The sequence below is a fragment of the Leguminivora glycinivorella genome, chromosome Z, assembly GCF_023078275.1.
Source record: "Leguminivora glycinivorella isolate SPB_JAAS2020 chromosome Z, LegGlyc_1.1, whole genome shotgun sequence".
NCBI classification, from domain to species: domain Eukaryota; kingdom Metazoa; phylum Arthropoda; class Insecta; order Lepidoptera; family Tortricidae; genus Leguminivora; species Leguminivora glycinivorella.
In genome coordinates, this window is record NC_062998.1 from 19,455,598 (window position 1) to 19,480,238 (window position 24,641).

The following is a 24,641-nucleotide window of genomic DNA, read 5'->3' on the forward strand; positions in this document are numbered from 1 at the left end:
TTTTCCTTTTTACGTTTTCGCGAGGTCCGCAACCTACAGCGTATAGCGTATTTAGAAAATAAAATGGCGTAAGGTTTAACCAAAAAGCTTAGAAGGATATATCAGGTGCAATACAAACCGCGTAGTTAAAAGTAAGCCCCCGGGGATTATGTAAGGTTTCAGCTCCGTTGAATGGTTTCGTATTTGCTTACCTACGGTCTTACGCGTCTCTCGAGTTACTCTCCACAGAGGTATACAGTTTAACTTAATTCAGCAGAAATGTCCATCGCCGCCAAATATTTGTGTACAAAAACGGGGCGTGCTGAAAATATTCAAATATTTCTATTTCTATTTCTTGATTTTTTCGCAGTAAGTATATTTAATTGACATGTTGACAAAGGCAAATTAGTTTATTTAGTTGTTATAGTTTTATAAAGATGTAAGGAACGGCAAAGGCAACATCCGTATGTCAAGTGTGTCGGTGCAATCGTAGCCGGCGCCCGCGACCCCTCAATGTCATCGAGGAGATTAACCTACAGCAAGAGGGCCCGACATCCGACCCTTCATTATCGCGATCTTCCACCAACAAACTTTATTCGCTATTTATGACAGGTACCTATTACGCCATCTACACGTTTTGATTACTTATTACTCTTATTAGATGCTAAAAATATAAAATGGTTAAGTGTTCCATCGATTCATGTATAGTGGCCATCAGATATGTAACATGGGCAATATGCTCACAAATCTGAAGCCGCATCGCATCTATTATTAAGTCATAACAGATATTTTTGAGCACATCGAGAGCTCAGATATATTGATGGCGACTAAACGTTGCACATGTACTGTACTTACTCGGTGGGAAAAAGGGCACCTGTCACCATTCTAAACACTTCAGGGCAATATTGTCTGTTACACGGAACAGGCGGAACACAAATGAGAATAATAATTCTTATTTAAATTCAGTTTTGTTTCTTGCCGCCCGTTTAGATGCAATGCCAGTTTTTAATATCAACGTGAGGTACATAAATACATAACAACACATTATAAACATGTTTAAATCTATTTTACAAAAATAATGTATATTTTGACCTTTTCCTGGTTTTATTGAGTTTATTTCCAACAGTACCTAATAATACTAAGCTATTTCATTTTAGTAGAAATCTACTGCGCAGTTACTTTGAGCCGCCTAAATTACGTACCTTATTTGTATCTGATCTATATTCAATATGCGGTAATTTTAGGTAAAATTAAATTGACCGGTAATTATACTGGTAATGCACTTATATTTACCGTTACAAATTCACCGAGATTACGAACATACCTAACAAATAGGTAAAAAAAACGTGTCCCAAATTCAAGCCCAATACAATGTGCTCATTGTAGGCATCAGGCAAGTAGTTAAATATACTGGCAGTATCTTCATCTAGTCACAAACACTCAATCGTGTTATGTTTACGGAGATCGAAGATTGTTTTCAAGCAGACTCCTGCCAGAAGTACCTACACACGAGTTTTACTGCCGTAAACAGTTTATTGTCGAGATGTTTTACATATGTATTTGTTAGTACTGAAGTCAAGCATAAAAGAAGGAATTTATCATGAAAAAATCACGTTAGATCTCCTTTAATTTTGGAGATGTTTTGGCAACATTTAATTTAACTGGACGGATAGGTATGGAGTTACTACGAACACAGCTAACGCCCCCTTAACTGTTTTAATCAACAGGCGTAATGAAACAAATAAATACAAGTAATTGTACTAATCTGTCTAAGACGAGTCAAGTCAGCTAAGCCAAGCGAAGCGCAAGGGCACTTTTCTCGAAGTGATTTTTCGTTTTTCTTAAACCCTCACAACTTGGGTCTGGGTGTATAAAGAAAATTTTCAGGACATGATGTCATTACCAACCTTATTAAACATAATAAGTTTCAATAGCTTAGCTCTTATACCATAGATATATTGATATCTAAAAATTTCGTCTCTGATCTCTGACTTACTCACGGGCATATTTTAATACGGCAGCGAAACGGCCTTTTACCTAACGTGTAGAGTTTGTGAAGTTGGGGTTTGCAGAGTTAGAAGCTTGGATCTACATGAGATCTGATAACTTTTTGTGAGGCCAGCCTTATGGCATCGTCGTCTTGGCAACATTTTACATGAAAATGTTTTTGGTGGTAGTACATTGTCACATTGCGCAACCCGGCCCTAAGTTAAATATTGCAAACGAGAGTACATATAGTTAAATCGCGTTGGCTTAACGGAGCGATTTAACTATACGACGAGTTTGCAATATTCTTACGCCTCGAGTCGAGTTATGTACAGTCAGCAACAAGGCTATGCATATAGCCAATTTTGCAATGAAAAAACTATGTAGGTACGGTCAGCCAAGAAAGTGGTTTACCACTTTTCGGCTCTATGTTAAACACATAAGGTCGAAAAGTGGTAAACCTTTTTTTGGCTGACTGTACATAGGTAAAAATAATTTAAAAAGTGTATTATGGCACCTACTTGAAATTTCATCAGTTCCTCGCGAAAAAGCTTTTTCTACAACTCCCGATACGCTTGCGTGCTATGGCACTCTTACTAAGCAAGTATGACGAAAACAATAATTTTATGGTAGCATGAAGATAAATAAAACCTATAACGATTCATTCAGAAATATCAACACGAAATAAGATGAAGACTTCAATGACAATGCAACACTAAGTCGTAATGATATTTTAAACGTATATTTTAAATACAAAATTGCACAGAACTAACTTTGTGTTTAAATTGTTATCAAAAATACATTATGAAATACTGGATAAAGAATAATATTTTCTTTAGCATCCGTACAATGGCGCTTTTTCATTAGTACACGCAAAATATCGCAAATTGCAAGTACACGATTCTCACGATAAACATTTTAATGTAATTCAGTGAACCATTGAGTATTCAAGTAAGTGACATATTTTCTCCTTTAAATCTATTCCGTCATTTTACTCATATTACACGGTAATAGATGCAAGCACCGGTTGATTCTTCAGCATTATTAATTTACCTAGTTGTAAACGCTCAGTAAAAATTTAACTGAAGACTAAATTAGGTACAACAGATTTTTACACGTAAAAATGATTACATATTTCCGTCTAAACCGATATCAGCAATATATATATATATATATATTGCTGATATCGGTTTATATATATTATATATATATATATATATATATATATATATATATATATATATATATCTATCACTGTGAATTAAGTGATGAAGTTTATGGTAAATCAACTACAAATTTTGCTGTTTTAATACCTCATAACATTATAACGGACTGAAATTAAAATCTGATGTGAAAATTGTCTCCAATACGGAAATAGCCATTACAATACGAACGAAAATACGGTTACAAAAACAAAACAACAAGTATAACAATATTAAGAACGCACGAAGTAAAAGACTATTCTATAAACGCGCATAGTTAACTTAGCGCGTTGCGCGCGGAATACCGATTAATTGTTTCAACGACTAATAAATACACTTACGAGTACGTACGCTGGACAAAGAAGATGTGAGCTCATTAAATCAATTGCAATAAACAAAGAAGCAACAACAACGTCTTAGTTTAAGAGGGGTTAACGTAATGTTGTAGTTTTCTTTTATTTCATTTTTGATTAATAGCGACATAAAACTGAATCGTACCCGCTAAAGTAACTATATTTTCAGTACAGATGTTGCTTTTTTTACGCACTAGTGCGAGAAGTGGTTAATTTCTTGTCAGGTTGAAACTTCGGAGAGCCATCTGTAGGTACTGAAAACCGTCGTACGATACAAGTGCGAAAAAAGGAAGTTCGAAACGAGTGGCGATAAATTAAAACACGACCAAAGGAATTGTTTTAAATCGACGAGTTATATATTTCGTCTTCGCACGTGTATCGTACGAAGTTTTTCAGTAAGTATATATGTCCCTTTGAAGTTTCGACCAGTACCGTTACCATGGGCTGCCCAAGTGAGAGCCGTATTACTTTACTCAGAAAGTAAGTGAGTTTACGTTTGTTTACAATATATTGTGCCTAACTTCACGCCAAAGAAGCTGCTTCTATCCCTTTCTAAGTTTATCAATAAACGGAGAAAGAACTATAGGCGAATGCTACGCCTCTGGTGTTTACGCGATGGAACTAAAATCATATGTAAATGTAATTTACCTATCGAAATCTGTCAATATAGGGTCTACTGCAAATTTCGAAACATACGCACTGAGGGATTCTTCCTCTTTCACTTTATACTGATAAGAGTAAAAGAGACTCATGTCCACATGTCGATAACTTCGGTATTCGGTAGTAGGCCTCAAACCATAGGCAAAGTCATTCTGACGTGACATTTCTGTCAAGTTATACAAAAATCACACGGAATTTTCACAATTATATTTGCAGTTTTAAATAAAATTATTTATTTATTTATGTTATGGAGAACCAACAGCTATAAAACTAGCAGTATACAACAAGATATGATTCAGAAAGCCAATTACAGGATCTCACAGATAGACTAACATATTGCATTAATTTATAATATTACGTGAAATTCAAGATTAGCTAAAATTGAATAAAAAGATAAACCAGTGAACAAATCAAATAAGGTAATGAGTTATTTTTGGCCATCATATTGTACTATTTACAATTGAGATGATTATAATGCTCAAAGCAGTTTTTGGTTTCAGAAAGATGACGGAAGCTATGATTGAAATCAATATTTCCGAACAAACCCGTATGGTATTCAGTCAACATGGAAGATGGTTCAATTGATATTAATACTGTGGCACTCTGGCAGTTAAGCTACTCAAAACCTTAGGGCAGCAGAGGGGAGCAGTACCAATTTATAGGTGTTTTTGTTCCGCGATGCACTTAATGGTATTATTGGCCATGATCATCACAGGTGTATGTATAGAAGTGCTCCAATAAAGGAAAAAACCTCAACTCCAAAAAATAATACTGTTACTAAAATAAAGTATTTCATTAATTGACTTTGTTTATTTGTGATGTTCTTGAGTAGTAAAGAAATAGAAATAATTTTTACAGAAAAAGGGTACATAGCATTTTATATAGAATTAGCTTTTGCCCGCGGTTTCGCTCGCGTACTAAAAGAATTCTTATTCAAACATATACAAATAATAAAATTTTCATTTGGATCCGTAGGTTTCTATGCAGACGTTTGTCTGCGTTTTTTTCAATTACTCATATTACTATTGTTTTTAAAAAAGAAATGCTTGCAGTGGTTGTACAAATGTTACACAGCAACCACAGCGTAGGTAGTAGGTACGAGTAGGTATGTATTCTATATACACTGAGGAAATTACATATTGTACAACAGAACTCACATAGCTCCGTATCTGGGCACTATTGTCGGTGGGTAAAAAGTAGTTTCTCGCATTATCGCTTGTTACAATTACCGATTGCCGACCGATTACCCCTATCCCTATCCCTAACCCTACCCCTATTCCTATTAGGGTTTGTTGGGATTTTCCGCCAAGCAAAGAACCGGGAAATGAACTTGAAGGCTGTAGGCATAAACCCTATAATTTATGAATTTATTATGCACACTATTGGCGCTTTGTAAATAATTTGTAATTGTTCAAAAATACTTCTTTTCATTCATAAAACATTGTATTGTGTAGTTACTAAATAGTCATAAGTTTAGCATTTCAATATGTGCAATATTACTTTTATGATTAACAAAGTAATTGTTATTCCTGTAATTGTTTCTTCTGCTGTATGTTGTATTAAATATTATATGTTTGTGCTGATTGCCAAGTTGCCAATGCTCCCAATAAATTAAAAAAAAAATTAGCTTTGTCAACTTTGACACTAGGACTTAGCTGAAATATCAATCGTTGACGCTGAACCATGGACTTTAAATCTATGCGCTAAACGCCGATCGAAATTCAGTCTAGCTCTGTCATGTCAATACGGAAAAGTGATAGAGATAGCTAAGCTACGATAACGATGTTAATCATAATCGTTTGTGCATTTGGCTACGTGCCCTGCCAAAAAATTAGATACAATTTTTACTTGTTTCAAAATGCTTTTTCTACTCACTTTTGTATCAAATTATAATCTTCATATACACCGCATAATGGCTTATCGCCTTCAAAAGTTCTATATACCTTAGACTTTGTCGTTACCTATGTCGATATCGTTGTAATTGATGTTTGATATGTACGAAAACGCTGAATTTTAGGTTTTTAGTTTTCGTTTCACATCAATTTATTAAATACTTAGCCTGTTACTCAAGAATATTACAAAATAAACAAAGTCACAGAATGAGATACTTTATTTCAGTAATAGGATGATTTTTTTGAAGTTTTTTCCTTTGGTTCACTTCTAATATATACCCACGAGATATGGTGTTATGGTGACAACAGGTACAAGTATTGTGCATTGAGGAACTAACATGCCCATGAATTGGTACTGCCTGCTGCTGTAGGTAATCAGTTGATTATTAACTGCTTCAATCATTATCAATTTGAACAATCTTCTACGTTGGGTTTGCTGAATACCATACGGCTGGCATGGAAATATTGTTTTCAATAATATCTTCTTTTTCTGAAAGCAACCAATATAATCATCTCAACTGTAGCTAAACAGTACAAAATGATGAATAAATATAACTCATTACCTTTGTAAAAGTATCAAACACTGGTTTCATCACTGGTTTATCTTTTTATCGAACTACTGACTAACTGCTACATTTAAGCTGTTCTTGAATTTCACGTAATATTATAAATTAATACATATTAGTCATAATTGTATTTAAAATTGCAAATATAATCGAGAAAATGTTGTGGGATTGTTATATAATTTGACAGTAATGACACATCACAGTGAATTGGTGGTTTACTTTTACGCTAGTGACTGTCAATGATTACTCACGTAAAGTATTGAGTTTTCACTAGAGACTGTCAAATAGTTCTGGTTCTATTGACTTCATACAATCAGAAAGAGAGCGCCTTAGCCGTAAAGTTAGGAACGTATTGAAAACTCGGAGTAAACACGTTAATAACTTATGGTACCGATGAAAATTTTAGTACGTGAGCGTTTCCGCTTGGAGCGCTGTTCAGTTTTTCCATACATTTTCCGTAACTCTCACTGAAAACGTAACGTATTTTTTAACTCAAAAAAGTCATGGTAAGGCTACTGACAAGTAATGTACTTACTAGTAAATACTACTTTGAGAACTAGTGCGGAGTGCGGAAAAAAACACCACCAACACCACTCCAAAATACTATTATAATAATATTAATAATCAATGGTTCATCATGAGAAGGAACCATAAATAACCCGCTACCTAAATAGATACGAGTATGTAAAAGACAAACCGTCTCGAGACCCGAATTAAAAAAGCTTCAGTCACTCGGGCGTATAATAAAAGACATAAACATAACAAGTTTAGGAAAGTAGTGTAAGTCCAGTTCTATCATATCATTCATATATTATTAACCGCCTTCCAAATCTCAAGGGAAGGGGTTCTCAATTCGTCTGTATTTTTTTTTTGTTTTTTTTTTATTTTTTTTAATGTTTGTTCCTCGATATCTCCGTCGTTACTGAACCGATTTTGAAAATTTTTTTTTGATTGAATGTATATGCATACAGATTGGTCCCATTTTTCTCAGAACCCAGTTCTGATGATGGGATCCTGGAGAAATCGAGGGAACTCCTCAAATCTGAAAGGCATACATATGGTGATTTTTGTGTTTTTAAAGGAACAGCATGCATTTACGTACGGAACAGTAACATTTGGTGCAGTGGAACTCCTGATGATGGTCAGAATGGAACTCCTCAAATATGAATGGCACACTTATAGTGACTTTGGTATTTTTATAAGAACAGCATGCACTTACGTCCAGAACAGTGACATTTGGTGCAGTGGAACTGCTGATGATGGTCAGAACGGAACTCCTCAAATCTGAACGGCACACTTATAGTGACTTTGGTATTTTTATAAGAACAGCATGCACTTACGTCCAGAACAGTGACATTTGATGCAGTGGTTCTGCTGATGGAGAGTGAGCCGCCCCTGGTTAGAGTTCCGTTCTGATAATCATTCTCATCTGTAAGTACTTCAGAATCATCCAAATTTCAAAATTGGTTCAGAAATGACGGAGATATCGAATAACAAACATTAAAAAATATACAGACGAATTGATAACATAATCCAACATTTGAAAGTATTTATCACCAAAAGCCCAAAGGAAGGCGGTTTTTTTTTTCTTAAAAATTATGTATACAAGTTCTTCGGATTCGGAAAATAGAATCTTTGCAGGGACCAACAAATTGGAGATGGTAATAAATAACGTACTTTTCGACAATAAGAACGCAGCTCACAGAATTAAACAAGTAGGTACAATGAACTCGAAAAAAAGTAAAATAATAAAATATCATAATAGCGGGCAAATGAACAATATAAATTGTTGAATGACAACTTAGAATTACCTACTTAAATGATGTTGCCAGTGTATGACGTGCAACCGCGTACATGTGCAAAGGTGGGCTCTGGGCTACTACCTGTGCATCTAATTACAAAGCACAAGCCAGATTTGCACAAACCTGAGCCGCAGTCTATCAGATTAAACGCGATTTCTGCCGTGTATAATATAACACCTACGGGATTTTTTCCGTCGTTAACGAAACACAAAATGTGATCAATGATCATCATTTTATGCGTAACAATTATTTGTGATTGCGAGTTGATAAGATAAACTGCTCAATTTTGATCTGATTTCACGCTTTTATCACTTATCGGAAATTCAGTCTGTTATCGATAAAATCCAATCGTTTTGGCACGCATGGCCACTTTAATAAATAGAATTTATTTGTTATACCGAAGTATGTGTACTGCTATTGCTAATAATACTGCAAGATCTCTTGTAAAATTAACTCAATTTAAAATGCGACACGACCGTATGCTTTATCTCGATACGAATATTTCGCTAGGTTAACTGACTTCGTGTCATTTTAGCAAGAAACATTCAGGTATCTATACTAATATTATAAATGGGAAAGTGCGTGTGTCTGTTTGTTTGTCCGTCTTTCACGGCAAAACGGAGCCAGGAATTGACATGATTTTTTAAGTGAAGATAGTTGAAGGGATGGAGAGTGACTTAAGCTACTTTTTGTCTCTTTTTAACGCGAGCGAAGCCGCGGGCAAAAGCTAGTATACTATACTAGTACGCACATACATTAAACATTTAGTCAAGTTCGAGGAAAGTGTTTTACAGAAATAAGATCAATCTAGGCAGGTTATGGTGAATACCTATAAAAATTTATGGGTACAGCATAATTTCTTGAATGATGTTCGGTCGTAGTTTAGGACAGGATTGAGATCTGAAATATTTCAGGCATCTTCTGGGCGAGCTCACTCCATCGTAGGCCACGTATTTGCCTTCGGCTAGTCTGTTGCCAAGAGTAAGCCCATTTATAATTTAAAAAATATCGCCGAGGTCAATTAAATAAATGTATAACTCATCAGACGACCTAGCTTAAAATTGTTTTATTGTTTATAAACATTAATACACAAGATATAGCAACTCATTCTCGTATAATATGTAAGTACAATATTAATGAAACGTGTCTACCAGATGTTACTTATTTAGCCCAGAAGAGCTTTTTGGAATTAGGGTCGGTATAATTTAAGTAAGTACTTAGAATTTTTGCGTTTGAGAATTGCAGTAAAAAAAAATCGGGGTTTTAAGAGGAATATTTTTCTAAGGAACTTAAAAATATTTTTTTAGACATTTTAATGGCTCTAGTTAGAATTTGGAATATTATTATGACTATTATCATAAAGTAAATATAACAAGATCATACCATCCCATACATTAAAATGCGACCGCCTACGAACGCGCTTACACTCCACCACACATAGATGGCGCCACGAAAAATGCCTTGTTGCCACCGATTATTTGTAGATTGGCATTAAGAGTCAATTCCAAGCCGTAAATCTATGTCAAAAGTGACACTTAACGCCATCTACAAGTCTAATCGAAAGCTACAAGACATTTTTTTTTTGTGGCGCCATCTATGTGTGGTGGAGTGTAAGCGCGGTCTTAGGCGGTCGCATTTTAATGTATGGGATGGTATGATCTTGTTATATTTAATTTATGCTATTATGAGTTTAAACTAATAAGCTAAACTAAGGTTTCATAATATTCATTGACTGATGTAATAATTTTGATATTATCTGGTCTAGTTTGGAGTTTTATATACAGGGTGCCCGGTAATTAATGGACAACCTTTTATCCACCAAGAGGGCACCTTATACTGGTCCAGAAAATCGACTAAGGTTTAGTAAAAGTCGCCTGGTTTTCGAGATTTTCACACATTTTAAAATTTCAATGGATATTAATGGACAACCTTTTAACCACCAAGAGGGCACCTTATACTGGTCCAGAAAATCGACATTATTAAGGTTTAGTAAAAGTCGCCTGGTTTTCGAGATTTTCACAATTTTTAAAATTTTAATACTACCTAAAATTTTAGTGTGAAAATCTCGAAAACCAGGCGACTTTTACTAAACCTAAAAGTCGATTTTCTGGACCAGTATAAGGTGCCCTCTTGGTGGTTAAAAGGTTGTCCATTAATTACCGGGCACCCGGTATATTTTTTTGTTCATATATGGTAGTCATTTCACACAAAAACATTTTCCCGCTACCTAAAATCCGGCGTATGCAATGCGTGATGCAAGACTTTAATGAGCTTTTTTTTGTAAGAACACAAGAAGGAAGAAAACAATCAATATAATTTATAACATCGAACATTACTAAAAAATATGTTTGGACGGTTACTGCTTATGTATAGATTATAACATCTCTAATAAATGTCATGAACGTTTTAGAAGTTAATATTTCTTGTATATCTAAATATATTTTAGATCAACTTGCAATTATCGCTATTTCTGAGACTTGTACGGACGCATCTAAAGAAAAGGATAAGCATAATAATAGTGAAATTTATTGAAAAAATGAGTGATTGAAATAACATTGCCACACGTATACCGGGATCGCAAAACACGGTGTTCTTACGAGTTGCGGACAAGTTTCGACCTCCTTTCCCCGCTGCACTGGCGCAACCAACAAACAATAACTAGACGAAGATGTTGGCACACGAAAACGTAGAACATGCGCGCAACTTTCACTGAGGACCGGTGCGCGTGCGCACGTGTGGCGAGTGAGGCGCGCGGCGCTGCGAGTGCTACTGAACCGCTAGCAGCCGCCGACAAGGAGTGGGGCAAGCGATCTCGCTGGCAGCGTGACGCTAAACAAACTTACTGAAAACCAACCCTTTTCTCCGCTTCACCATACACTCAATTTCATATATACATGCCTACTTTATTTACCAACTGATAAATATAAAATTTATAAGCGTTCTACTTAAATCTATGTAGCTTTGGAAATACTGCACTTCGGAATGTTTCAATTATATTCAGAAAATAGATAATGGAGAACTTTATATACATTACAAAAAATAACATACTTTACATTAGCAAAAAAGTATTCGCGGCGTCATTATTTAAAAAATAAAGATCCTTTTAGCCAATTTAATGAACGTCTTCACTGACCATGTTCAAAACAATAGGCAATAGGTAGCAACTTTATACATAGTAAGGTTTGCTCCCGGGAAATACCGGTACCGAAAGTACAGGGAATTCCCGGGATTTTTGGCCAAGCAAAAAACCGGGAAATCAAGTTGAAAAATCCCGGTACTTTCGGTACTTTCGGGAAATATTTTTAGTGACTTTTTTGCTACAAAATGTATTTATTTCTGTTTATATTATTTATACAGTTAAAAAATAGGCGTAGGTACAGTAACACGCGCCTACTAATATTTAATAGCGGGTGGCAGTGGCAGACTGGTTCCCGTAGCCACCGTGATACCCTAGCTAGTCCCGCTAGTCGGTAGTGGAGCTTTGTATTTTTGGTGAAGGTTTGTTATATTAATTTGTGTATTTATTTTTTCTCTCTCAATCTTATTTCTCATTTGACTCATTTCTCTACATGTTATAAAACAGTCTCCCGACGCGTATGTCTGTGTGTTTACTAATTTTGCGATAGACTCAAAAACTACTAAACGGATTTTCATACGTTTCCCACCTATGTTATTATAATTTGATTAAAACATTACGATATGTGCTAATCAAGTCGGTAAAAATGACTTAAATGACGCTGCTTAACAGCTTCAATCAAAAACCCTGCCCATACCGATCAACATAATAACAAAATAATGTATGGTGGAATTGTACCTCTTATACATATACATATGTAGGTCTAGAAAAAAATTTAGGTTTATGTCTAACTTTTAAGGATAACTGCTATAAACATGTTAACTTTTAAAAAAGGTTTTTATTATAATGTGGTATTGCGGTATTCCAAAGAAATTTCCAGAAAATTACCAATTTTCTCGAGAACGTTCCCTCTGACTAGCAAGAAATAATGTTTTGTTTCCTTTAGTTTACATCCTTTGCTTCAAATGACGTGTTTGGGGAATGTGAGGTTTTACTGCCGGTCTATAATCAGTTATTATATTTCTGTGGTAGTATTTGTCTTATTTCTTTTACTAAGCGATTAAACATCTCTCAGTAATGGCAGATCACTTAATCGGAGCAATATATTGCAACAGTAACCATTGGTGCCTATGGTTGCCAGATCGGGTTTAGGCGGAATTCTCACGATTTTTTGCTTGTTCTCCCGAATACCGATTTATAATAAGTAATAAAAAAGACAGATAAAATAATACGCCGAGCGAAGACGGGGCGGCTCGGTTATAGTAATATAATAAAAGACTTAAAATCCCAAAAAATGTTGTTTTATTTGAAAACGCGAAATAATTAGACCAGTCCCGAAAGTACCGAAAATCCCGGTTCCACATTGCTTCGGTACCGAAAATCCCGGTTCTTTAAAACAGTACCGATACTGCAATCCCTAAATTACATACATATTATTTATTTTCAAAATTTTGTGAACCGGTCTAAAACTGTGTTAGGCACTCGACACTATGATATTGGATCCTAATTTTGGAAGCCATGATACCAAAATTTGCAAACCGTAAATACAATGTACTCTCCATAAGTAGGTTGTAAGTAAGTGGACATCATCGACCGTTCTATCACTCAATAATGCACATCTGCACAACCAGTTCTCGTATTGATTTCTTGTCTTTCATGGCTAAACATAGCCAGAACGCATGACACCTCTAGTCTATACTGTATTCAGGTCATAGTGTTACCCAAATTTATGAAGTGAGAGATAATGGCACGTCAACAAGATGTAGCTTGTTATCAGATGAAAGAGTAGGTAACACTATTATTCGTGATAAATATGATTGCGGTCAAAAAAATACTTAGTTATCGACAACTGACAATAAATTTAATGTAGGGTACATAACATAATATGACTCAAACTAATGACAAACAAACATAGGTATTTTGGTCATAATTTCAAGAAAACGAATATCTGGGTGACTGATAAAACTAAACAAAAAAGGCTATAGGAGGAATAATTTCTATGAGCTACCTACTCAGTATAACATATAATAGTAAATTAATATATAACGAACTTTAAAAAAAATATTTAATTATTTATATACTTTTAGCTTTCTACCAATGGTTTAAAAAAAAATTCATTTCTTTGTATTTCTTCAGATTTTTTTACCTTAAAATGTACATTTTGTTTTTGATACTAAAACCGGTACCGGTACCGCATAAAAAGCAACGCAAAAAAAAAATGTTAGGTACATATATAATATATATCTTGTGACCTAAAAATATCCCAAATATGATCGTATCCCATTAAACATCGATTCAACCACAATTGTTGGCTTTAAAATATCCCTAAAACCGCCTAAAACGTCACTTTTGGTCATCGTGTAAAAATAGGAATGGAAAAAATGCAATAAACCAATGTATTTTATGTATGCAAAATTGCAAAGATGATAAGGCGTTCACTGAGGGGATGCCGCCATTGCTCGTAAGCTCGTACACCCGCCAAGGTGTAAGGACTATATTTTGAGAGTGGATGGAATCTAAAATAAACTGGGATATTGGATGTAATGTAAGTGATTGACTAAATACTGGGCTAGGTGATAAAAAAGCGAACGCCTACCTAATAAAACGGTATCCAATTTTATTTCCGGCAGAAGGTGACTCGGTCACTCGGCCCACAAGATGGATGGGCCCCCACAAAAAACTACATCCAATATGGCTCAAGGGCAACACCGGTATGAGGTGTACATATTTCTACCCAGTGGCTTAACAGCCAATTAAATTAATTTCATTATTATATTTCCTTGGAGCAACTCTGGAAAGAATGGATATGTTGCGTCGTGGTATGACTAACGGTAGGCACGGGCAGACAAAACGCGCGGCCGAAGAAAGTATCCGCAACGGTACTCCGATTTCCACAAAACTTTGAAGTAATGGGGCCAACATGAGCTCAACAACTCATTGTTTGGACGCTCCTGTGTAGCTGTCATCTACAAAATGTAGATCAAAGGTATCTGACTCACATTCATATCTTTCTTTCATAATAAAATGTACTCGTATTTATTCATAAAGAAAAGAAGTGCACGTTATACTAAAATAACAAAAATCTATTAGTCTCAAGTAGTCTGTATTGTTAATCCGTAGAATATAATTCAATAAATTCCATCTGTATTCTTTGATTTCATCTTAATTAGTTTATAATATATTATCAGGAACGTGTTCCAAAAATAAAGAATATTAATATTTACAAATACATACATTTTAGCGTTCAAACAGGGACAATAGACTACGATAAAGAAATTTAAGACTATACTATTCAGCACAGCACTCCTCTTCATATTTTATGATTTTACGAACATATCAAATACGTAACATTATTATACGTTCTCAAATAACGGCAAGAAACTATCGAAAGGGCCGAGCAACTGACACTTTATAGTAAGTATTTAATTATTCCGTTTAGTGAAGGTCAGGGTTCACCAATTCGAAAAAGGTCGTCTGATCAACCTATTAAAGTAAGTGTCACGACCGCATAAACTCAACAGTCCTGAATACTCGTTATTGATCGCCGAATTATCATTTAAGCAAGACGACACAAGATTAATTGGTGAATTTCACTGTGATATTACTGTAAAGACAATGTGAGGTCATTCTAAATATTCGAAGCACTCAAAATTCTGATTACAAAGATAAATTTCGCATAATAATCACATCGAACTGTTGGCTCTGATCCAAAAAGTTAATACGTACATTATCAAAATCAAGGTTTTATTACAATGACATTACATGGAAATAGAATAACATTGAATAGGATTACAATTTTATAAGGTTAGTCGGGGCAATAGTAACTGCGGGGTATTGTGACTAATCGAAATATCTTCCATATTTTACATCATTTACTGTAGTGCCATATTATATGTCCAGATAGCGTATAAGCTCCAAGCGCGGATCCATCTTCGTGCACAGGGGGGGGGTCACGTCACACCACGGCCACTGGCGATTAAATATATGAAAGAGGCGCGTTCCTAGCACACAGTCTAAGCTCGTGTAGGTGAACGCGTACTATGCTTGTATGAGTGACATATGACAGGTCGACTGTTCGCGTTTTTGACAGGCGGTAACTGTGAGGTAACCGAGAGGGGGTGGGCGGCACTTTCAGCGAGGAGCGGGAGTGGCCATACTGTATGATAATACTCTTTATTATACTGTGGTCACGTGGTATGGCCAACCTAGGTTCCAGGGGGGGGGTCATGAAAAATTGTGTGTTTCACTCGGCGGCAAAGTTGTTGTTTAACCGCACGTACCACGAAGGGGAAACAAACTTTGCCGCCGAGTGAAACACACAATTTTTCACCACACCAATACCAACAAAATACTTACTATAAACACAGTATAAGGATAAATCAGTAGTTAATCTCCGGCAGCGGCAACGCGGTCGTTACTACTGCGCAAGGTCACGCAGGGTTGTACCTGTGCTACTGTCCTACTCGTAGTAACTGTGTATGGCGCTATGCTAGTACCAACGCTCTTTCTACCTTTTTATCTAATAAAGATTCAAGTACGTGTTTGTTTCTTAAATACTGACGAAATCGTATTTACATACAATGTTTGAATAGATGTTTGCACAATATTTAAGTAGGTACCAAACTTTCGAGCTAGATAGATCGCAGCATCTACCTAAATGTCGTTACAGATAAATCCTTATTGATTTTAATATGTCATTCTAGCTTTAAATCTCACTTTTACGCCATTTACGTGAGCAATAATGTACCTAACACTGCAAAAAATATAACAACCACTTACTTTTCTGGGTGTCTAGGAATTCTAAAGAACATTCTGACATTTCCGCATTTTGAGAACTGTTCTCCATACACCCATAAACACTACAGTAACGAAAATATGTCTTCGGTGCTGACGTCATTTTCTCCCGAACTCAACACGTCAACACAGCGCGCGAACGCGGCCCCGACTGTCCAGCCCAATACTTACCAGTTTCGCATGTATTCGGTGCATATGGAGAGTAGTTTTCGACACACCGCGCGGAGTGAAGTTTGTTAGAAGAGTTATTACTGCTTTTTTATACTGTGCTATAAAACATCAAATTAAATCAAGTCTATCAATTTATTCAATATTGTATGATTCAAAATCATCATTTATAGGTAAATTCTACCAGCCAGCTCAAGATATCAAGTTAAAATTTGTATGAAATTACTTTGCACTCTTGTGGATAAAATGCAATTTTGCTATCTGTTTTCTAATAGCAAAGTAAGCCTTTACCAGTTGGTGTGGTGAAAAAACATAAACATTTACGATTTGGGACGATTGTTTAATATACACCTACATTTTAATATATACCTACTTTTTAATTCAATCGACTCATTTATGCCTCGAAGTTTTGCAAAGAACATAAAATAATTATGACAAATCGCGTAACATATTAAGGTTCGTGCTTGCATTAAGTTGGTAACGCCGATCGTCGCCCACGCAAGACACAGACAACGCGTTTCGTTCCATTTCATGTTCTGTTTACATGACTCATTATGAGCCACTTTTTCAAAGTATAATAGTATTTTATACAATCGTGATATAATACAAAGCTTTTCAGTCGAGTACCATGTTTAGGCCATGAAGCTTTGCTGAGTGGCCTAAAAGTACGGTACGAGAGTGAAAAGCTTAATTATATCACTATTGTATACAATACTTTTTTTACGAGTCATCATCATCATCAATGGACGGAAATATCATCATTCATGCAAGTTAAAATTAATGTATAGCGTCGTTCACCGTTGTATCAACATCGAATTACCTAGCAACCATTTGTTTGTAATAACAGATTAAAAAAAAATGTGTTTCAGATGCCGACAAATTTGCCAGGTATCGTAAATTAGTATAGAAATAGTATGAAGTTCTATTTTTGAAATTATTACAGTTAACTAAAGTCAACTATAATGAGATTATTATAGTTGAGTCGGAACTGCCATAGAGTATCCAACACTGAAAAGTTAGCACTTATAGTTTAGTCTGTGGTGTCAGTCGACGAGTAGAAAAACCATTTTATAAATTATGTTTAGTATGACTAAAAGTAAACAATTACATATGAAATATCAATGTTTTAAACATTAATAGTATGTTTATAGTTTTAGTTTATATTAAAACAGCTCGGTATGTAGCATTGATGTATCATTAGTACTAGATACACAGTCAGGCGAAAAAAATGGCTACAGTCAAACTCTAGATCTTACGAAAAAGTACAGAGTTGGTGACTTAGTCATTCGCCGACCGGCGTCGAATGACAATGTCGTCGTGCTCGGTTAAGAATTGTAAAAATAGCACAAAAAAACACAAGAAAGACAGTGGGATGAGTTTTTTTACGTAAGTAATTCAAATGTATTGACAAATTATGTATAAACTCGATGCAATTTCGTGTTTTAGAATAAATTTAATTAATTGCAAAAATAAAGGATTTTCATGGAACAAAAAGGTACGGAGTCGCTATTATTTTATTTACATCTACTTACATGCGTTTTCTTATACATGTGCCTATTGACGAAAAAGTAGGTAGGCAGTGTACAGTAGCCATCAGATATATGGCAACGAACGAGATGTTCAAAAATATCTGAACAACATTACTCTGTATCTATTTTGTCAGGAAGTATTAGTTTCAAGACTCATGTCTACTTGCTATCCCGAATCCCTTCATTATCGTAATTGGAAGAAAGTATACCTACCAGTGCACAAATTACTTATTCACATCACCTTCCGTCCTTAAATGGACTTTTTCTTCCCCGCTAGGAGAGATCAAAGTGGTACTTTTCTTCCCTGCTAGGAGGGATCAAAGCGGCACTTTTCTGTTCAAGGACATTTATTTGCCGGTATAAAATATATTTCTTTGATAAACTTGTTGATTTGTTGAGTTATTATCTCATCATCCCCCTAGCGTTTTCCCGGCCTATGCCTCGGCTCAGGGAGAGCCTAGGGGTCCGCTTTGCTGAGTTATTATCTAATTGTATTAAATAAATCTGTTTCATCTCTATGTTCCTTCATTTTTCTCTTGGGTTGTGTGAAAAGCAGTATGTGTCACACGGTAGCAAAATTATTTTCACCTTGGGCGTTAACACTTGAATCCCTCATTAAGCTCAGGATTCCATTTTAGAATCCCTCGCTACGCTCCGGATTCTATTATATAATCCTCCGCTACCTTTAGGATTCAATGTACGCCCTCGCCGTAAATTTATCATTTTGCTCCCCTGAGACACAATCTATTATTTGGGTTGTATTTATCGAAATAAATATTGTTGCCGGTTTTACAGGTGGTTAAAGGTTTTCACGATTGTTGTATGGGAGCCCCCTTAAAAACATATTTTATTTTGTTTTTAGTATTTGTTGTTATAGCGGGCAACAGAAATACATAATCTGTGAAAATATCAACTCTCTAGCTATCACGATTCTTGAGATAAAGCCTGGTGACAGACAGACAGGCAGACGGACGGCTAGACGGAAAGTCTTAGTAATAGGGTACCGTTTTTACCCATTGGGTACGAAACCATAAAAAAAGATTATATTTACAATGAAAACCTAGGTATACTGCCAATTTGGCAAACAAGTGAATTTGTTTATTATAATAGATGTCTTAAGTCAAACCTTGTATATAAAATGTAAAAAGTGTAAATAAACTTATTTTGTTATACGAGGTTTTTTATTACTCAACGTGCCTAATATTATTTATGCGACTCCATGCATCCGATATTCTGATGACTTGTAGTTTTGACATTGATTGTTTTTCTAATGACGTTTCAGTAGTTGCCAGTATCGCGGTGATCGAACGAAAACGGTTTATATGTTACTTATTTGAAAACTCGTATCGAACGGTTCACGAATTTGATTCTTACGGCTTACATAACAAATTCGGTTTTCAAAAAACAGATATATTTTGATTTTAGGTTTAAGTTAGCGTTATTTGCACCTATCTGAATAAAGTTGGAATGTCATTTGAGGCCATTTTTTTCGACTTTTTTGTTCGGGACTGTGGGTCTATAGATATTTAGTTTAAGGTATGTAGTCGTAAAATGGAACGTATACTTTTTACGCACTAGTGCGTAAAATACAACTTCTCGCACGCTAAACAGCTAAAAAACGGGCACTTTTTGAGCAACTGTATTAAAAAATATATTATGATGAATTCGAACATGTTCTATTTAATACGACCTTGTTTCTTGAACTTTTTACAACAGAAGGGATACATTGTGGAACAAAAGCGAATTTGTGTTGTGATGTAACAAAATCCAGAAACTTCATATAGATGTTCCACCATTACGATATGATTCGTAACAATCAGTAAGATTGACGCTTAAGATAGGAAATGTAGTGATACATAACAGATGATTTGGTATTATCGCATGTATTACAGGAAAGTGGCTGTGTTATTAAAATTCGAGGAAAAACTTTGTTACTTATATGCTTGAAATAGAATATAGTTATCTTAAATTGAAATATTTCTTCGTACTGGATAGATAGATTAGATAGCAATAATATTTTCATGAACATCAATAAACAATATTGTTTTTTGTCGTTTTTGGGTGGTCGTAAGAAGGGATGACTTTTTATCGACTCTGGCTGACTACTTAAGACGATACGGTAGGGGTCAATTCTCCATTAGGGTGGAGCGAAAAAACACTTTTCTGGAATTAGCAAACCTAATAGTTATCAATCAGTGCCCCTTAGTCTATGAAGCCTTTGTGCAAATTTTCAGCTTTTTAAATCAACATCTTCTGCCTCCGCATTAGGGTTGAAATTTTGAAAATCTCATACAAACCTAAAAATTCAACTTTCAGATAAAAAAAAATTTTCGGCAGTATTATGTTTAGTATATGTTATTGATACATATCATTATGAGAAACTACAAAAAGTTGCGAAAATAGCGTCAAGAATCGCCAAAGTTTGTCTAGTTTCAGTACATTCGCCAAAATATCCGCTAAAATACTGAAAATTGGCGATTTTTTACGCTATTTTCGCAATTTTTGATAGTTTCTTGTAATAATATGTATCAATAATGTATACTGAACATAATACTGCCGAAAAACATTTTTTATCTAAAAGTTGAATTTTCAGGCTTGTATGAGATTTTCAAAATTTCAAACCTAATGCGGAGGCAGAAGATGTTGATTTAAAAAGCTGAAAATTTGCACAAAGGCTTCTTAGACTAAGGGGCATTGATTGGTAACTATTAGGTTTCTAATTCCAGAAAAGTGTTTTTTCGCTCCACCCTATTCTCCATACAAACGCTCTCGACTATTTCCTCCCTGGTTTTTGAACGTAGAGCAATGATTTTTTCAACACAGATTGTTATTATTTTTATCTGTGTCGGACCGTTTTGATTTTTTTGATATTCTGCTTTTTAAAGATTCTAGAGCCAATCAAAAATTTCCAAAAACGGCCTTTTTCATTGTGGCGCAAAAAAGGTGTGATACTCAAGATTGGTAACAATTAACCAAAAAAGCTAAACGGTCCGACATAGATTATTTTATTGTTATTCAGATTCTCAAATTTCGTTCAGATTGATTAAGTTTTGAAGGAGGAAAGAGTCGAGAGCGGAACCTCGATTTTAAAGATTTTTTTGAAATATCTTTTTACTGAGTTGTTCTTAATGGACAATTTTTTTTCGATAAATCTAGTTAATAACACTTGTATATTTAACTAAAATTCCCAAGTTGAAAGGGGGGCTCCTTTCCATTTTAGCATTTTCGCTACCGTATCCTCTTAATATCTAATGGTATTATGTAGTACCGTTTTGTTTAAAAACTGATATTTGATACAAGCTCTTATCGTTGACTATACTCACACTACTTTTATTCGATCAAACACAATGCTTATTTCGTTTTATCATAATATGTTTGTTGTTCCTTTGGCTATTTCCAGTCCAATATATTAATTTATGTATATGCAAATTTTCACTTTACCTGAAACCGGGAAATTGGTCATATTTAACTTGCAAATGCCATCGTTGAAAAAATACGCATGAAACGAATTATGAGACTAGTGAATTATAGTGTACTCTATACTATCACATGTATTGCTTGAATTAAGGACAAGCGGGATAACTGCGACTACTAAAATGACTGCCTACTATCTACGGTAATTTTACTGGCAATTGATTGCCTTCATACTGTAGATTAGTTATTTAGGTTTTATTTTCTCTCATCCAAAAATATAAATTCCGTAGGTATACTTTAAGATGCGATGAATTAATTATAATAATTATTATTACCCCGCCGAGGGAGAATTCCTATTGATAATAAGTTTCGTTACGGTGAACCTACGCTGGTAAACCGCATATCATGTGGTTTGTCAAAGCGTAAGGAAACTAAATATAACACTCATTTGTATGTAGGTCTGTCTGTTTGTATAAAAAACACTTACAAGATTCAGCGTCGTAATTAAAACTGGTCTCCATACTAAATAGTGATGGAAATCGTGCCTATTAGAAATCTATCGATACTGGGTCTATATGTGCATACCGTGCACCCGCGCACCCCTTATTCTCTGTTCATAATCAGAACAATAGGGTGCTAAGTGCTTCAAATAATCAATAATATACAATGACGTTCAATAAAATAAAAGTAATAGCTCATTGGCCCTTTCCAGAGCCAATGAGGTATTAATATCGATACAAAACCTCGAATCCAGTACAGAACTAGTGTTGTTGATTTTCATATAAAATATGGCGGGGGCAATTAAGACTACTAAATAGTCGAAATTAGCCTCCATCGCAATTTGATCGGGGCAATTTAAACTATCGTTTAAATACTATTAAAACATGAAAACCAGAAGATTGAAGGATATACAAATATAAAATAGTTTATAATTATGCAACTAACTGTAGAGAAAAAAAGTTAAAACACATTAAAACCATATTTTTTATGAAATGTTTGAGAGGCTGTCTCTCGTGCGCGCATACTACCAACTCCGTCGAAAACTACACGGTCGTGTAGATCAGAGGTCATCATTAGGTCTATCAACACCATCCACGGTGAAATGATGAGAGCTTATTATGCGTGGATCCAGGGGGGGGGGTCATGGCCCATGACCCCCCCCCCCCCCCCCCCCACCTGGAACCTAGGTTGGCCATACCACGTGACCACAGTATAATAAAGAGTATTATATGTAAACAGAACATGAAATGGAACGAAACGCGTTGTCTGTGTCTTGCGTGGGCGACGATCGGCGTTACCAACTTAATGCAAGCACGAACCTTAATATGTTACGCGATTTGTCATAATTATTTTATGTTCTTTGCAAAACTTCGAGGCATAAATGAGTCGATTGAATTAAAAAGTAGGTATATATTAAAATGTAGGTGTATATTAAACAATCGTCCCAAATCGTAAATGTTTATGTTTTTTCACCACACCAACTGGTAAAGGCTTACTTTGCTATTAGAAAACAGATAGCAAAATTGCATTTTATCCACAAGAGTGCAAAGTAATTTCATACAAATTTTAACTTGATATCTTGAGCTGGCTGGTAGAATTTACCTATAAATGATGATTTTGAATCATACAATATTGAATAAATTGATAGACTTGATTTAATTTGATGTTTTATAGTAAGTATTTTGTTGGTATTGGCACAGTATAAGGATAAATCAGTAGTTAATCTCCGGCAGCGGCAACGCGGTCGTTACTACTGCGCAAGGTCACGCAGGGTTGTACCTGTGCTACTGTCCTACTCGTAGTAACTGTGTATGGCGCTATGCTAGTACCAACGCTCTTTCTACCTTTTTATCTAATAAAGATTCAAGTACGTGTTTGTTTCTTAAATACTGACGAAATCGTATTTACATACAATGTTTGAATAGATGTTTGCACAATATTTAAGTAGGTACCAAACTTTCGAGCTAGATAGATCGCAGCATCTACCTAAATGTCGTTACAGATAAATCCTTATTGATTTTAATATGTCATTCTAGCTTTAAATCTCACTTTTACGCCATTTACGTGAGCAATAATGTACCTAACACTGCAAAAAATATAACAACCACTTACTTTTCTGGGTGTCTAGGAATTCTAAAGAACATTCTGACATTTCCGCATTTTGAGAACTGTTCTCCATACACCCATAAACACTACAGTAACGAAAATATGTCTTCGGTGCTGACGTCATTTTCTCCCGAACTCAACACGTCAACACAGCGCGCGAACGCGGCCCCGACTGTCCAGCCCAATACTTACCAGTTTCGCATGTATTCGGTGCATATGGAGAGTAGTTTTCGACACACCGCGCGGAGTGAAGTTTGTTAGAAGAGTTATTACTGCTTTATACTGTGGTATTGGTGTGGTGAAAAATTGTGTGTTTCACTCGGCGGCAAAGTTTGTTTCCCCTTCGTGGTACGTGCGGTTAAACAACAACTTTGCCCCCTTGTAAATTGAATTGAATCATTTATTTCAGGTATTGTACCCATATTTGTATTAGTAACATTTTTTTCTTAAAGACTAATGTTAGTGTAGGAACTAGGAACATATTAAATTAATTTAAAATTAAATAATAACAAATAAATTAAAAATGAATAATAAAAATCTGATCATAAATTACATTACTTACTTACTTACTGCGATGGCTCAGCGACCCGAAGTGGATCTTGGCCTCCGACACAATATTCCGCCATTCGCTCCTATCCTGTGCGATCTGATGCCACTCAGTCACTTGAAGGTCACACAGGTCTTTCTGGACCTCATCGATCCATCGGTACCTGGACCTTACGACCGGCCGTTTTTCAGTAGATCGCCAAATTACATTAGGTATTAGGTATTTAAAAACATTACATTTCAAAACACTACTACAATAAGTCACTCAATTTAAAATTAAAATAAATAATAAATAAATAAATAAATATTATAGGCCATTCTTACACAGATTGACTGAGTCCCACGGTAAGCTCAAGGCTTGTGTTGTGGGTACTCAGACAACGATATATATAATATACAAATACTTATATACATAGAAAACATCCATGACTCAGGAACAAATATCTGTGCTCATCATACAAATTCGAACCCGGGACCGCGGCTTAGCAGATTGGGGAATAATACCTAATTATCAAATTTTATTGTGCATTTCATTCCATTTGCGCATGAAAGGACAGTCAAATTTGGA

General features: G+C 35.2%; 1 protein-coding gene across 13 annotated transcripts in view; it reads right to left on the reverse strand.

The window, feature by feature from the left end:
- The window catches only part of LOC125241351 (TLD domain-containing protein 2), a 99,063-nt gene extending 87,880 nt beyond the window's left edge, over positions 1–11,183 (reverse strand). For 5 of the 13 annotated variants that reach the window (XM_048149782.1, XM_048149781.1, XM_048149784.1 and 2 more), the window contains exon 1: positions 11,011–11,179. The gene's annotated coding sequence lies outside the window, so the exon portion shown is untranslated. Of the gene's footprint in view, positions 1–566; positions 570–11,010 lie in introns of all 13 variants that reach the window. The other 8 variants (XM_048149785.1, XM_048149783.1, XM_048149794.1 and 5 more) reach the window with 6 other exon arrangements.
- Between the last annotated feature and the right edge of the window lie 13,458 nt (positions 11,184–24,641).